Below are 13,782 nucleotides of genomic sequence, written 5' to 3'. Positions count from 1 at the left end.
GCTATTTACATACAAAGTTTATATTTTATTTTTTTACATATACATAGTGTAGTATTAAATTTTGATGAGAAAAATGAAAGAATTAAATTTAGTTAAAACATAACAAATAAAATAACAGTAAAGAAAGAAGCAATGACAATAGCCTGTTATGTAGTGACCTCATTAAAATAAGTGGCGTTAAAATGTGTTATTAGTGCAGCTTTATAATTTAAAAGGGGAATATTAAAAGTATCTGCGAGTTTAGCATGAAAGTTTCCAAGTGGGTGCAATCTATTTATAACTGAGTTATATCCCGAGACTGTAATATAATTGTCACAATAATACATACTAGAGGACCTTGATATAATGGTAGGTACATGAAATTGAATTAACATTAATATGTCAGGGCTATTCAACTGATAATGTATAATTTTGTATAAGAATAAAAGATCAAATTTTTTTCTTCTATCACTTAACTTAAGCAATTTTAATTAATATAATAAGAAATCATAATCTATTGTTTCTAAAGGAATTCTAAGCTTAAAATTAATACACCTCAAAAATTTTTGTTGGACTTTTTCAATGGTATTAATGTGATTATTAAAGACAGGTGACCAAATTGTAGAGTTGTATTCTAGAATACTTCTAACGAGAGATGTGAAAGAAGATGTGATTCTCTTTCATTTTGATTTTACAAAAAAATTGCAATTAAAATATTAAGAGACTTCAGTTCAATTTCAGTTTCAACCAGGGCGTTTATATTATTTTATTTTTTTATTACATAATTTTCTTTATCTGCCTCACCAGACAAAAAACTGTTTGAGGCGGGTAACTAGAGCCAAAATTTTTAAAATCGCAATACGATATTTTTGTTTGTCACTTCATTTTTTTTGTTACACATAAAATTGATTTCTTAAATAATTGGCAAACCGGGTGAACTTTTTGGCGGTAAAGTTTTTTTTTGCAATTAAACTTTTAAATGCAAAATAATGTTTGGTGTTCTCAATAGAAATTTTTCACTGTAATTTATACACTTTGTGGAGTGTGTTGATTGGACTAACCTGCCCACAATCCAGATCAAATAGTTCATATCAATAAAAAGGATTATTTTTTTTCACTAACCTTAAAGGTGTACCGATTCATAAGTTTTGGATTTGTGATACGTATTCATTTGGTGTCTTGACATTTGTTTAATTAAAATTAATCGTTGACAGTTTTTTCGAACATTGCTTATCAAATTAATTGATAATAATTTACAAGAAGGTACACGGAGAAAAATAATGATTCTTCATTAATTATTACTAATTAATGAAGAAGTTTTCCTCATATTATTGGTAATCCGGTTAAAAACGTGACTGCTGACCGCTTCCTGATAAACTTTTAGTAAATTCGTAATGATATCGGAAAACGTGTTTATGCATCTGCGTTTGTTAAGTAATATATAATGACGAAATGCGAAAATGTTAGAATATTTATGAACACGTGTTCCGACATCGTGACAAAACACAGGTATTTTACTAAAATTTTATCAGGATACCTATCAATTCATTCTTTAATGGCCTTCGATCCCGTTTTTAACCGATTTCGAAAAATCGAAAATATTTTTAATAAGTAAGTTTTCTCCGTGTAGGTGCTAAAACAAACCATAACACGCACTAAACTACAAATAAACAATAATAAATAACACAATAGTTCGAATTTCAATAAATAAAAATGTGTTGGTCCATAGTATTAAACATAATAGTGTTTCTTCTAAAAATGTCCAATCATAAAGTTACAATTTATTGAAATTATCACAGTATATTATTCTGATTTTCCTCTTATTAGGAATAATCGAAATTATCAGTCTTTTAAAACAATAGGCTCCTAGGAAACTAATTTCGTTCAGGGCCAATGTCATCTTTGAGGATGCTATGTGGATAGATATTTTTGAGGAGAGGAAGGTGTAAACATGGGACTTAAAGAGACCCATGCTGTCGGAGGGAAGAAACACAGTGTCCGGAAAATCCTTCCACAGCCGAGCTCGTAGAAACTACCCCTTCTCATGTGCCAAAAAAAATTTAATCTTTATCGTAGGTTTCGCGTATTTTTTGACTTTGTACTGGTGCTGAAAGGATAAATGACACGAGTTACTAGAAGCATCTTCCATTGTAATAGGGGTAGAATAAGGGCAGCATACCTACCTGACTGCACGTTTCTGCACAGAGTCAAGGGTTTTTTCAAATATTTATGGCTGAAAAATTCAATAGTGGGGTGTACTTGCGATTTGTACAGTGTCACCAGTTTGTCTATTCCTTTCCAAGAACCTCAACACTCGAGATCTACTGCAGAATCTACTATCTACTGAAGTCTTGATGAATGGAATTTAAAGATATCTAAGCAAAGTGGATAAAGTTCTTCGCGAGAAGTTCCTGTATAAGTTATTTAATGTAATATGAATGGAAGCCACTTACCTCTGTATATGCATTTATTATGCGCGGTCACAGACTTGACTTGAATATATACCCATAATAGGGTGTCCCTTATATTTCAAAGTTTTTATTTTCTAATGCATAGGTCTTAGTTTTGTTCCTTAGCTTCTAAAACACTCGGATTTTTTTTTTTACCTTATTCGGAGCACGATAACCCGTGCCGACTTGCACCGAATCATGTTCATACAAGTTGCGCGGAAGTAGCGGCGCGCACTCGCGGTATCTGTCATTTGTGTTCAGTTATTCTCGTGATTATCACGTATTGTTTTACATTTAAAAGATGGCAGTGGAATTAAGAAGCAATAAAAAAAATATTTTCTTAGTTGGTGACGTAAATTATCAAATAACAGGCGCAAAGTTACCGTCTAACCGGCAAGTTCTTGCAGTACTTTTTTTTAACATTCGCGAAGTTAAATTGACTGTTAGTGAAAGCGCGAATCTCGTCATTCGAGAGTGTATTATATTTTGGGAAAAAGCTAGAATCCCTACCAGAGCTATACTTAACTGTGTAAAAAAACTTGTGGATCTTCACCATGCTTGGAGGGAGTTGCAAAAAAATTCCAAAAAAAAACACTTGTTTACAAGCGCCGTGAGGAGGACTTTCAAAACAATTTAAACAATATATTCGATATAGCACACGTTGATGCTTTGGAACGGATGAAAATAGAAGAAGACAAAATATTTTTACAAAAACAAAGAGAACCAGGCCGTCCAGGATGCTTAGCGGGTGTAGACAAAAAGTTGGCCGAAAAAGAAGAAAGGACAAGAAAGAGAAAATTAAAAGAGAAGAAAAGACATGAGCAAATGTGTTTCGCGAGTTTATCGTCATCTCTTACTACACAAGATTTTATACAAACACAAGGACATACCGATCAACATACCAGCTCTGAAGAAAGCCTCGAGGAACCCTTGCCAACCACCTCTCAAACGGTTTCTGAAACTACTACAAAAAGAGGACGGAAAAACTTTATCACGCTTAAGTTAGTTGCAGCTTTAGATAGATGTCAATTAATCATAAGGGATTCTGTCTATATTCTTCATGCTGTAGTAGAAGCGCTAGACCTTAGCTGTGATGATTTTCCGATAAACAAATCGTCCATTCAACGCATTCGCACACAGAGTAGAAAAGATAGAGCGGAATCTATAAAATCAGATTTTCAGGATAATATGCCTGAAATGGTGACCGTTCACTGGGATGGGAAATTATTACCTGGACTGGACGTGAGAAGTTCTAAAGAAGAACGCCTGCCATATCGTCACACAACATTTTTGTAATACAACAATAGAAGAACTGTTGACATTTTATAATCAAGAACTGCAAAAAACCATTGTACGTGACGATTATCGTGAGCTGATTGACCTATCTATTATTTTCTTAGGAGGAGATAATGAGAAAAAAATTAATATCAGACCTCCTGGAGCGATGCATCAAGCAAGGTGGATGGCTAGAGCTATTTACTCTTTAAAGATATGTTTGTTGCAATCCCAGTTCAAAATTAGCGCCAAGGATAAACGAGCACTTCAAGACGTTTGTTTATTCATTGCGGTTATATATGTGAAACCATGGCTTGGATGTAGTCTGGCGGTAAAGGCACCAAATCTAGATTTGTGCTTTTTAAAGAGGCTTAAGGAATATGAAACTGTTGACAAATTGATCTCCAAAGCAGCCCTGAGCAAGTTTAGTCAACATCTTTGGTACTTGTCAGAAGAAATTGCCGTTTTGTCACTCTTTGATGATGAAGTTAATACACAAACCAAGGGAAAAATTGTAGTGAACTTACAAAGAGAGAGTTTGTATGATTCTGGGAAGAGATACATTCCATCGAAAGAAGATATGTCTGATTTTTTGTATGGTAAGTAGGAATACATAGTTTTATTTTTTATACTGTTTTCACTAAACTGATAATAAAACTTATTTATTATTGCAGGAAAATTATTAAGTGATTTTGTGTCTGTCAAAAGCACACATTTATTTTCTCGATTAAAAATTGATGAGAACTTCCTCCAGAGACCCGTTTCTACGTGGGACGAAGATGTTGCCTATATAGAGGCAAAACGAAAAGTTTTTTCTTTAAGGGTGTTAATGATACAGCTGAAAGAGCTGTAAAACTTATGCAAGATTTCCATGGTTTGATCACTGCAAATGAAGAACAAAAGCAATGCAACTACGCTGGCTGTGTGCAAGAGAATAGAAATCTGTATCCAGATTGTTAAAAAGAGACCCTCAAAGGAAAATATCCTGCCTGATCTGTCATTTTATCTTCTGTTAATAAATATTCTTTTTAATATAAATATTTAAACTGCTTACTTTGTACTGTTCATGATTTATTCCTTCTGTGTACTCCCTGTGTGTAATAAAAGTTTATTATTATTATCATTATTTCAATTGATTTCAATACACAACGGAAAGGGTTAAAAACAGCAATTTTCAAAATCTTCAGAGCTCTGTCGGCACGGGTTAATGTTGACGTAGGAAGATAAAATTTTGTATTTAAGTAAGTCTGGGTAGTTCAAAAAGAAATAGTGGGTATGCATTTTGATATCAAAAAAAAAAAAATTTTCAACCATATAAGGGACGCCCTAACCCATAACTAGTATATGAAATGCCTGTGTACTAAACCAAAGCTTTCGTTAAATCCAATATAAAATGAACGCTATTTTTTCTTCTCATTCTTCGTATTAGGTATGAACCTACAAGCTATTAAGCTAGACGCACAAGATTCTAGTCTCCTCTGTTGTATTGTAATTCTGTCTACAGGCTTCTCAAACTATTCAAGGACTATTATAGTGATTTATTTACTAGAGAGCCTTTATTATCTTTAAAATCTATTCAAGAAATAGATTTAAAAATAATAAAAGATATCTCATTGTAATCTCAGTGGCCTCCGTGATCGAGGGATAAGGGTCGATAAGTCGTGGGTCCAAATTCCGGCGTGCGCAAGTATATATTTTTTAAATTTTGTGTTTTTTAATTTATTCATTTAAAATAATTTAAAGTATACCTGCGGCACGTTCTAGAGTTTAGATATTCTATTTAGAACTTTGAAATGGCTTTAGCCGTGTTTGGTGACCAGACTTGTATTTTTTTTTTTTTATTATTGATACATTATTTTACAGTATTTCATATCTTAATTCAGTAATGTTAGCCTCACTGGGTTATTTACCCGTGCTGAGGCCCCCATTTTAAAATATACAAATTTATACATTTAAACAAAAAACAACATTAAAATAAAGATAAATTTAAACTAAAAATAAAGATTAGAAATTAAAATTTAATTTTCACACTAAAATAAAAATATTAACCAGATACTCCCCCACCTTCCTCCTCCCGTCTCATCTCCCTCCCCACTACCTTCTGCCACACAATATACCCCGATTGGGGATGCCATAGTCTCACTGGCTCCAGACATTTGGAAGCAGTTGGGACTCTCGTGCGGAATTCACATAAAAAAACCTAGACGAAAAGCTCGGGCACGAGCTCTATTAAAGACAGAATTAAGTCATTCTCTCTGGAGCCAGGCATATTGTACACATGTCATGTACAGTACACAGATATCTAGATGATAACCTACTGTTGACTCTATCTATCAGTCAAATCTGATGTAGAGATAGGCAATCTATTTAATAGATTCTATTTATCATGATATAAATGATTATTTGCAGACGATACATTAATCTATATATCATGTGAAGAGTATATAGATGCAATTAACAAATTAAATGAAGACCTACAAAATATAGCGAAATGGGAGAAATTAAACAAATTAAAAACTAAATGTAAACAAAACAAAATATATGGAAATAGGCAACAAAACGCATAAAACAATGAGTTAAAATTGACAATTAATGATGAAAAAATTGAAAAAGTAAATGAAATTAAGTACCTGGGTGTAATACTCGATTCAAAACTCACTTTCACAGCAAATTTTGAATATGTGCTAAAGAAGGTATAAAAAAAGTCAATTTTCTTAGAAGATTAAGAAATAAACTAAATGGAAACACTACAGAGCTCATTTATAAAACTATAGTTGCTCCACATTTAGATTGTTGCTCTTCTATGTTATATTTGGCCAATGAAGGAAATTTGAACAAACTAAATCCTATACAGAATAGAGCTATGAGATGTATACTGGGAAAAGGCAAATACGCTAACATTAATCAAATGAGAGAGCAGCTAAATTGGATTCCAATGAAAAAGATACTGTTATTTAATGTGTCAATTTTTGTGCATAAAGTCATGAACAACCAAATACTAAAATATTTTAAGGATGAAATTGTTTTTAATAGAGATGTTCATAATTACGAAACCAGAAATGTAAATAGAATAAAATTGCCACATATGAAGAAATCAAAATCACAGAACTGCCTGATGTACAAAGGACTAAAGACGTATGATGAAATGCCTCAAAGTCTGAAGAATGAATGTATTTAAAAATAAATGTTTATTGTAAGCATATTTAAAGTTAAAAGAAGTATTATTTTGTTTACATTAGTTTATATTCAAATGTTGTTTAAATTGCGATTCTTGGAACACACTCGAGAAGTGGATATAACATGTTTTTTGTAAAGTGATTTTGTTACGTTGATTCGAGGAAATAACTCCGTTGATTCCTTTGGCACAGAAAACTGACTGATGATTATCCTAACCATTGCTTTATATTTTTTCTCTTTCTTTAAACTATATTATGCTTTATGTTTTTATTTTATTTCTCTTTATTTTTTAGCATCTCTACCTAGTGACAATAATACCGTAAGCTAAGCACACTGTGATTCGCAACCATTTTCAGCGTGCACAATAATTTCGATTTCAAATTATTGAGCATTGTAAATAAATAAATTATGCAAACTAATAATTCAAATAATTTATAAGGCCATGAAAAACATCACTCTATGCATCATAGTAAGTATCAAGACAGAAGATTGAATCCTGATGATGGCATTAGAAGAAAAAGTAGAACCGTCTTGCTTGCAGCACAATTTTCACAACCAAGATAAAAAAATATATATTCAAAATTATTTAAATTAAATAAGAAAATAAAAAAGGTGACTGTCGCATTTGGGGATTGCACCCACTATCTCTGTTACCGGGACAACGCTTTTAACCATTAGGCATTTAACTATTAAGATTTTAGTCATTAAGACATGAATACTTTCCGTCATTTCATATCTAGGTTTAAGAATCACCAATATTATCCACCTCAAATAATTCCCCAAAGCAGTCAAAAATGTGACAGGCTTAAGACGGTAAGGCAGATTCTTGGGCTTGATCCCAGTTGCGACCTGTTGGGAAGTAAGAGTTTCACAGATGCACTCACAGAGGGCAGTGCATAGACCTTGCTTGGAAGTCCGCAAGATGGCAGCTAGTAGCCAGTAGTCGCCAGGACCAGTTAGAATGCTCCCAGACAAACTTGGTGTTTTCAGATCTCATTTAGCCAGCTTCTAGTTAGGTCGACTATCGAGTCACCATTGTAATACGCGAAGTATTAATAAATCCCTGATTTAACACAAAGAACCTTTTTTTTTAAATCTCCTTCCACGACGAGTTGGAGAACTGTTTGCGGGAACACAAAACGACCATTACTTTTTTTTTGATTTTCTGTTTCTTGTTCTGTTTCGTTTAAATTTATGGCTTTCTTCTTCTTCTTAAATTGTTAACCATATTATTTTGTTGCAAGAAAAGTTCAGAAAAAATGTTTGACATCTTATTTTGAGTATCCCCGGTACAGAATGACGGTAGGGTAGAGAGGGGTTGTAGTAAGAGTGGAGTGGGGTGGGGTGGGGTGGGGTGGTTGGTTCTGGAGTTTTTTCGCCATCAAAGAATGTTTCAAAGAATAAAAATGAAAATTAAATCTTCCAGTCGAGCGGGCACGCCCCGAACTGTGGCGGTACGTAATACCTAATATCTAATACTGAGGTATCCCAACACTCAAATACTTTTATAACGATGACCAAAATTTTCACAGTAATATTATCAAAACAATAAACAGTAAAAACTCACGTATTGTTTATTATAATTTTCAGAGTGGATGATACTTCCAATCCCTGCCCAACATTCAGAATCGAAACATTGCCTTAAATGGCTTTAGTCATGTTTGGTGATCAGATATAAAGAGCCAAATACATACACGCCTTCTACATTCCTTCTCCACTCCCAAATACCCTAATCTTGCTGGCTCTGTGCTGATCCTGTCGGTAGTTGAGTTGGCAACCTCTCTGTTGTTAGTCCAATTTCTCGGCTATCTAAGTCCTACATCATTACAAGAAAACTTCACCTCCCCGAAAATCGACAAATATTCGTGTAAAAATAAACAACGCGAAAATTTTGTGTTTAAGTTCTGATACAAATATGAAAATTTCCTCCAATAATCGAATAAAAAATTGAATTTGCCACATTATACAATAAAAACATATCCGAAAATGGGTTTATAAATAGGATATTTTGCACTAGACAGGTTTTTTTAGGCCTGATACTTTATTTTTTTCTAGGCTTATACAAAGTCTATCTAAAAAAAGTTTATGTAAAAAATGATCGTCTGCTGACTAGGCCAAGATGTGTTCTTCTTGCAGTATTTAATTAAAGGATCTGTAGTATTTCTAAGCAATCAAATGTTCAAACCAAAAACACCTGATTTTGCATTAATCGCCTTAATGTGATGGTAGTATATTGTCAGGTTATTCGTAACCAGGGAAAGATTTGTCTTTCTTAAAAAAAAAATATATATTTTTTTTTAAATGGAAACATCTTGTTCCACGCTCTTATCGCGAAAATTTATGTGGTGATTATGATTCATGAAAATGTTGACATTTTTTTAACCTAAAATAGGAAACAAATAGTTATGATGAATTTCATATTTTGTGTTATTTGCTATATTCGGTCAGCTGTCCTATTTATGTTTTGAAATGTGAGGGTGGCCATTTTGTTATCTGAACACGTGCATTACTAGCTAAAGTAAAGCTACCTTTACACTTGACAATTTTTTAACATTTTATTTTGGTATTTAATTAGAATTACTTCGTAAAAAACTTAACTAAGATTTTTTCTTAAATTATCACAAATAACCACTCCCCAAACGTTTCGCGGTATATTCTTTAAAATATATTAATTCAGAACAGTTTCAGAAGGTCAGGGCCTGCGTGCAACTTTAAAATTTCCCAGCCATTTCCAACGAAGTGGTCCCCACCAACTGGGCCCAGTGCGTGCCCGGGAGCTTTCTTACATTACTTGCGTTATATTTAAAAGCCCAGTTTCTCGGATAAACGTACCTACTATAGAATCTACTTAATTTATGTCGATTACGTTTTATTAATTATTATTTTTTTATTATTTTGTACTTAATTTGCTCAATTTTATTATATTTATTTACTTACTACCGTTAATATTATTACTCACCTGTTAGTATTTACTAAATTTTATTTATTCTTTCTTAATAAGTATTCAAAATATGCCTTTTGTTATCGCTCGTATGGTCACCCGATTTAGCTGATAAGCCAACATAGGTAATCTCTACATAGTATAAAATAAAGTCGCTATCCGCGTCTGTCTGTTTGTGCGCTTAGTTCTTCCAAACTATGCAACGGATTTAGATAGGATTTTCACTATCATTTAGGATTTTTTTTCTTGTAGATTTTTATATATAAAACATGCATATTATATTTATACAAAGTAGAGAAAAGTAGATGTTTTGTAATCAGGTCGTGAAAAAAAATCGGGCGCTTACATTGCTAACGCTGACTAAACCTTATGAGATACATCAAAATAATGTATAACCGAATTGTATATCTTAAAAAGGCCTATATAAAAGTCACCGGTGGTATATGTCTATCTCATAAGGATAAGCAACGCCAGGTACACGCCAGCTAGTATTAGTATATAAAAATTCAGCCAGCGTATTCGATAAGTACTCGACCTATATCGCTGAAAATATCAAAGTTTTTTTTCCTATTAGTGCCAGGAGTGTTTAGATAGTTGGTTTGAATTACAGACATAGGAATTAATAGACGAGAAGATAATGGCGAGGGGTAAAATCAACTGTTGAAGAACGAAGGGAGTGAAGCTGACTGTGATTCGTCAATAAATCAATCTGACAGTAAATAGGCATCTCGCATTGTAATATCACCATTTACTTCTTAAAAGTAAAATCTGCTTTTGAATGAATAGACATTTTTACATGGGAGCGCAAATTACTCGCCACGTTATGAACAAATTTGCGAAGTCCAAATTCGGCAAAAAAATTCGGTTCCATTTTTAGAGTCGAATATTTCGTTTAAGTATTTAGTTAAGACACTTTTATAAATGTTCATAATTTACTTCCCAGCAACCAATTAGCTTTGTGTTTCGCGTCCAGACGTTTCTCGATGTGATAGTAACAACTGATTCATATTATACGATGTGAATATGCTTAAAATAAAGTAAAATAATGCTTATATATGGAATGTAATACGACAATTGGGTTTATTCTCTTTTTCACATCTATTTTTACAAGTTTTCATAGTACAAGTCACCATTTTGCCGTGTTATTTCGTAAAATGATGATGTCACCTTTTCTAAATTCACTTGAGGCCATACGCGAGCACAGCCGGCTCCAATGGAACCGGTATGGGGAGTGGGGATAATACGCTTTTAATCACTTAGGGCAGGTCTACTAATATTCATATGTCTATGGTTTGAATAGTAGAAGAAGTTGGAGACGCCCGAGGAATACTTAACGCAATATCTCTGCACTGAATTGAAATACAGAATCGAATTGAAGTCCAAATAATGTAGTTTTTTAACAGTAACATTGTGGTGTACAGTAGTGAATGATGGAAGAAGTCAGAGACGCCCAAGAACAACATAAGCAATAGCGAAGTATTGTGAGTCCATTAGTTTGTTATACTTATATAAGTAGTAGAATGTAATGTAATGCCCTTAAGGCGATGCACTACGTCATGTAATATTTTGAATCGAGTCGCTATCAATAACACAACTTACGTAGATGGCGATAAGGCTTAAATTCCCACTTAACACCATTCACCTTTTTTGATTTATGCAATAAAACCATAAGCGAAAATGGGTTCGTAAGTAGGAGATTTTGAACTTAAAACAGTTTTCATAGGCTTAATACATTATTTTTTTCTGGGCTTATAAAAAGACTTATCTAAAAAATACTCGATTATTTCCAACGCCAGGATGAGTTTTACTCGCAGTATTTAATTAAAGCATCTGAAACATTTCTAGGCCACCAAATTTTCAAACCAAAAACACGTGATTTTGCATTACTTACTGTGCATCGCCTTAACGTATCTTTAAACGTACTGCCTAGCTGTAATTTTAGTTTTACTAACCGTGGAGTTTTATTTTAGTAATAATTTAGCACGTTTATGTTATTAATATTATTTTAAGTTAACAGGTATTTTTTAAAATTAACTATAGTTAATAGTAATACACTATTGTCTGTATATCCAAATAAATGCATTATCTTATTCTATAACTATTATTTAAGTGGAATCCACTTTTTACCCAAAAGATCCAGATCAAATCTACCCCATAATCCTACGGTGACAATCTTGGGTTTGTTAGTAGTCAATAATAATAGTTATATTAATATTTTATACATTTAGTACAGGATTTTTTTGTTTTTGTTTTAATCAATAAAATAAGGAAATCAATTCGTCGAAAATAATCCTTTATAACTGTTTTACGGTTCGAAAACTAATTCCTTACAATGACATAAACCTTTTCCAAATACATATTTAAGATTAATTTTTCTTAGAAAATATAAATGCTCAACATAAAAATAGATATTCTGCCAGTATCCTTCAAATCATCCATCATATTAATAAAAAAAAATGTTAAAAATAATTCATAAACGATGTAGGAATAGTGCGTACGTACGTTGTTTGAAGTTTCCAAGGTTCAAATTTTTGTCAAATACATTAATATCGTTATATTTGTTACCAAGACTATATACACGTTGTACTCGGGAATGAAAACTATAATTGGAATGAAATAGGTTAATGTTTGTCGAGTCTGTCTTTTAGGTACGTGTAAATTGATTAAATGCAGGAGTTCACAACAATCGAATTTAGAGTTTTAGAATTTTAATAAAAAGCTTAGATCGTTTATTTTTCGTCTCTTTTCTAAAGGTGAAATATTAACGACAGTCATTTAAGTGCTCTAGTTTAAAATATATTACATTTTCTTTGAATTCTTTCCACGATATGAATATCAATTTTGCAGCAGGAGTAACTATGTAGTAATTATAATATAACAAATAAAATCAAAGCGTGACTCACGTTTTTTATTGGTAGGCAGGTCCGGCACGAGGTGCGAGGGTGGCCCAGGACTGAGGGTGGGCAGGAAGGGAGATCGCGCAGCAGGGTACCAGGGTGCCCGCGGCCAGCCAGCGCTCTGGAGACAACATTACATTACATCGTATTAAAGTAACAAAAAATAATCTTTTATAACTTAAATAGGTTCAATGTAAGCGAATTCGATCGGGGCCACTTGGTTTTAGACCCATCCTGACTACCTCTCGTTTAAGAATATCTCTAGAACCTCTCGTTTAAGAATATTGAGGCTGACTCCGTCCAGAATCTCTCGTTTTACAATACTGACTCTGACTCCGGTCGGAGTCTCTAGGTGCAGACTATGGTCATAACCACTCAACTTGGTGCGGCCAAGTATCATCATTTTTAATAAAGGGTTTTCCAATAAGAGGTGTTATTTTTAAAAACCCGCTATTTCGGTAGATATTACTTTTGAAGCTGTTATTTTTGACATTTGACAAGTAGAAACTACGTTATTAATAAAAATGGAACGATACACGCTTCAACAACGTATTGAAATTATTAAAATTCAATTGAGTGAATCAAATGCAAATCATCTTGAGTGATGAGGCCCATTTCCACCTGGGTGGCTTCGTCAAAAAGCAAAATTGTCGCATCTGGGGCTCGGAAAACACAAGAGTTATTGTTGTAAAGGCTCTTTATCCTCAACGTGTGACTGTTTGTTGCGGTTTATGGTCCAGCGGAGTCATTGAACCTTACTTTGTCGAAAATGACGCTGGAGCAACAGTTACGGTGGATGGATTGCGCTATTGAGAGATGATTAATGATTTTTTATGGCTGGAATTGAATAATATTGATCTGGATAACGTTTACTTTCAACAAAAAGGCGCTACGTGCCACACAAGCAACGAAACCATTGATCTTTTACTATTGAAAATCAAAATAACACCTCTTATTGGAAAACCCTGTACATAATATTGTTTTACTTTAATGAATGTGGGTATTTATTTAACATTTACATATTTATTTTTGTAAAAATGCTGTCAATGGTTTTATAATGCGT

The 13,782-nt window shown here is 33.1% G+C and overlaps 1 pseudogene; it reads right to left on the bottom strand.

Annotated features, from left to right (window-relative positions):
* The window catches only part of LOC149413733 (paired box protein Pax-6-like), a 149,315-nt pseudogene that overhangs the window by 56,764 nt on the left and 78,769 nt on the right, over positions 1–13,782 (bottom strand).

This window comes from Hesperophylax consimilis, chromosome 21 (assembly GCF_061612785.1).
Source record: "Hesperophylax consimilis isolate HC1 chromosome 21, BYU_Hcon_1.0, whole genome shotgun sequence".
Lineage (NCBI taxonomy): Eukaryota > Metazoa > Arthropoda > Insecta > Trichoptera > Limnephilidae > Hesperophylax > Hesperophylax consimilis.
The sequence above is the reverse complement of the archived record's forward strand: the minus strand, read 5'-3'. Positions and strand labels throughout refer to the sequence as shown.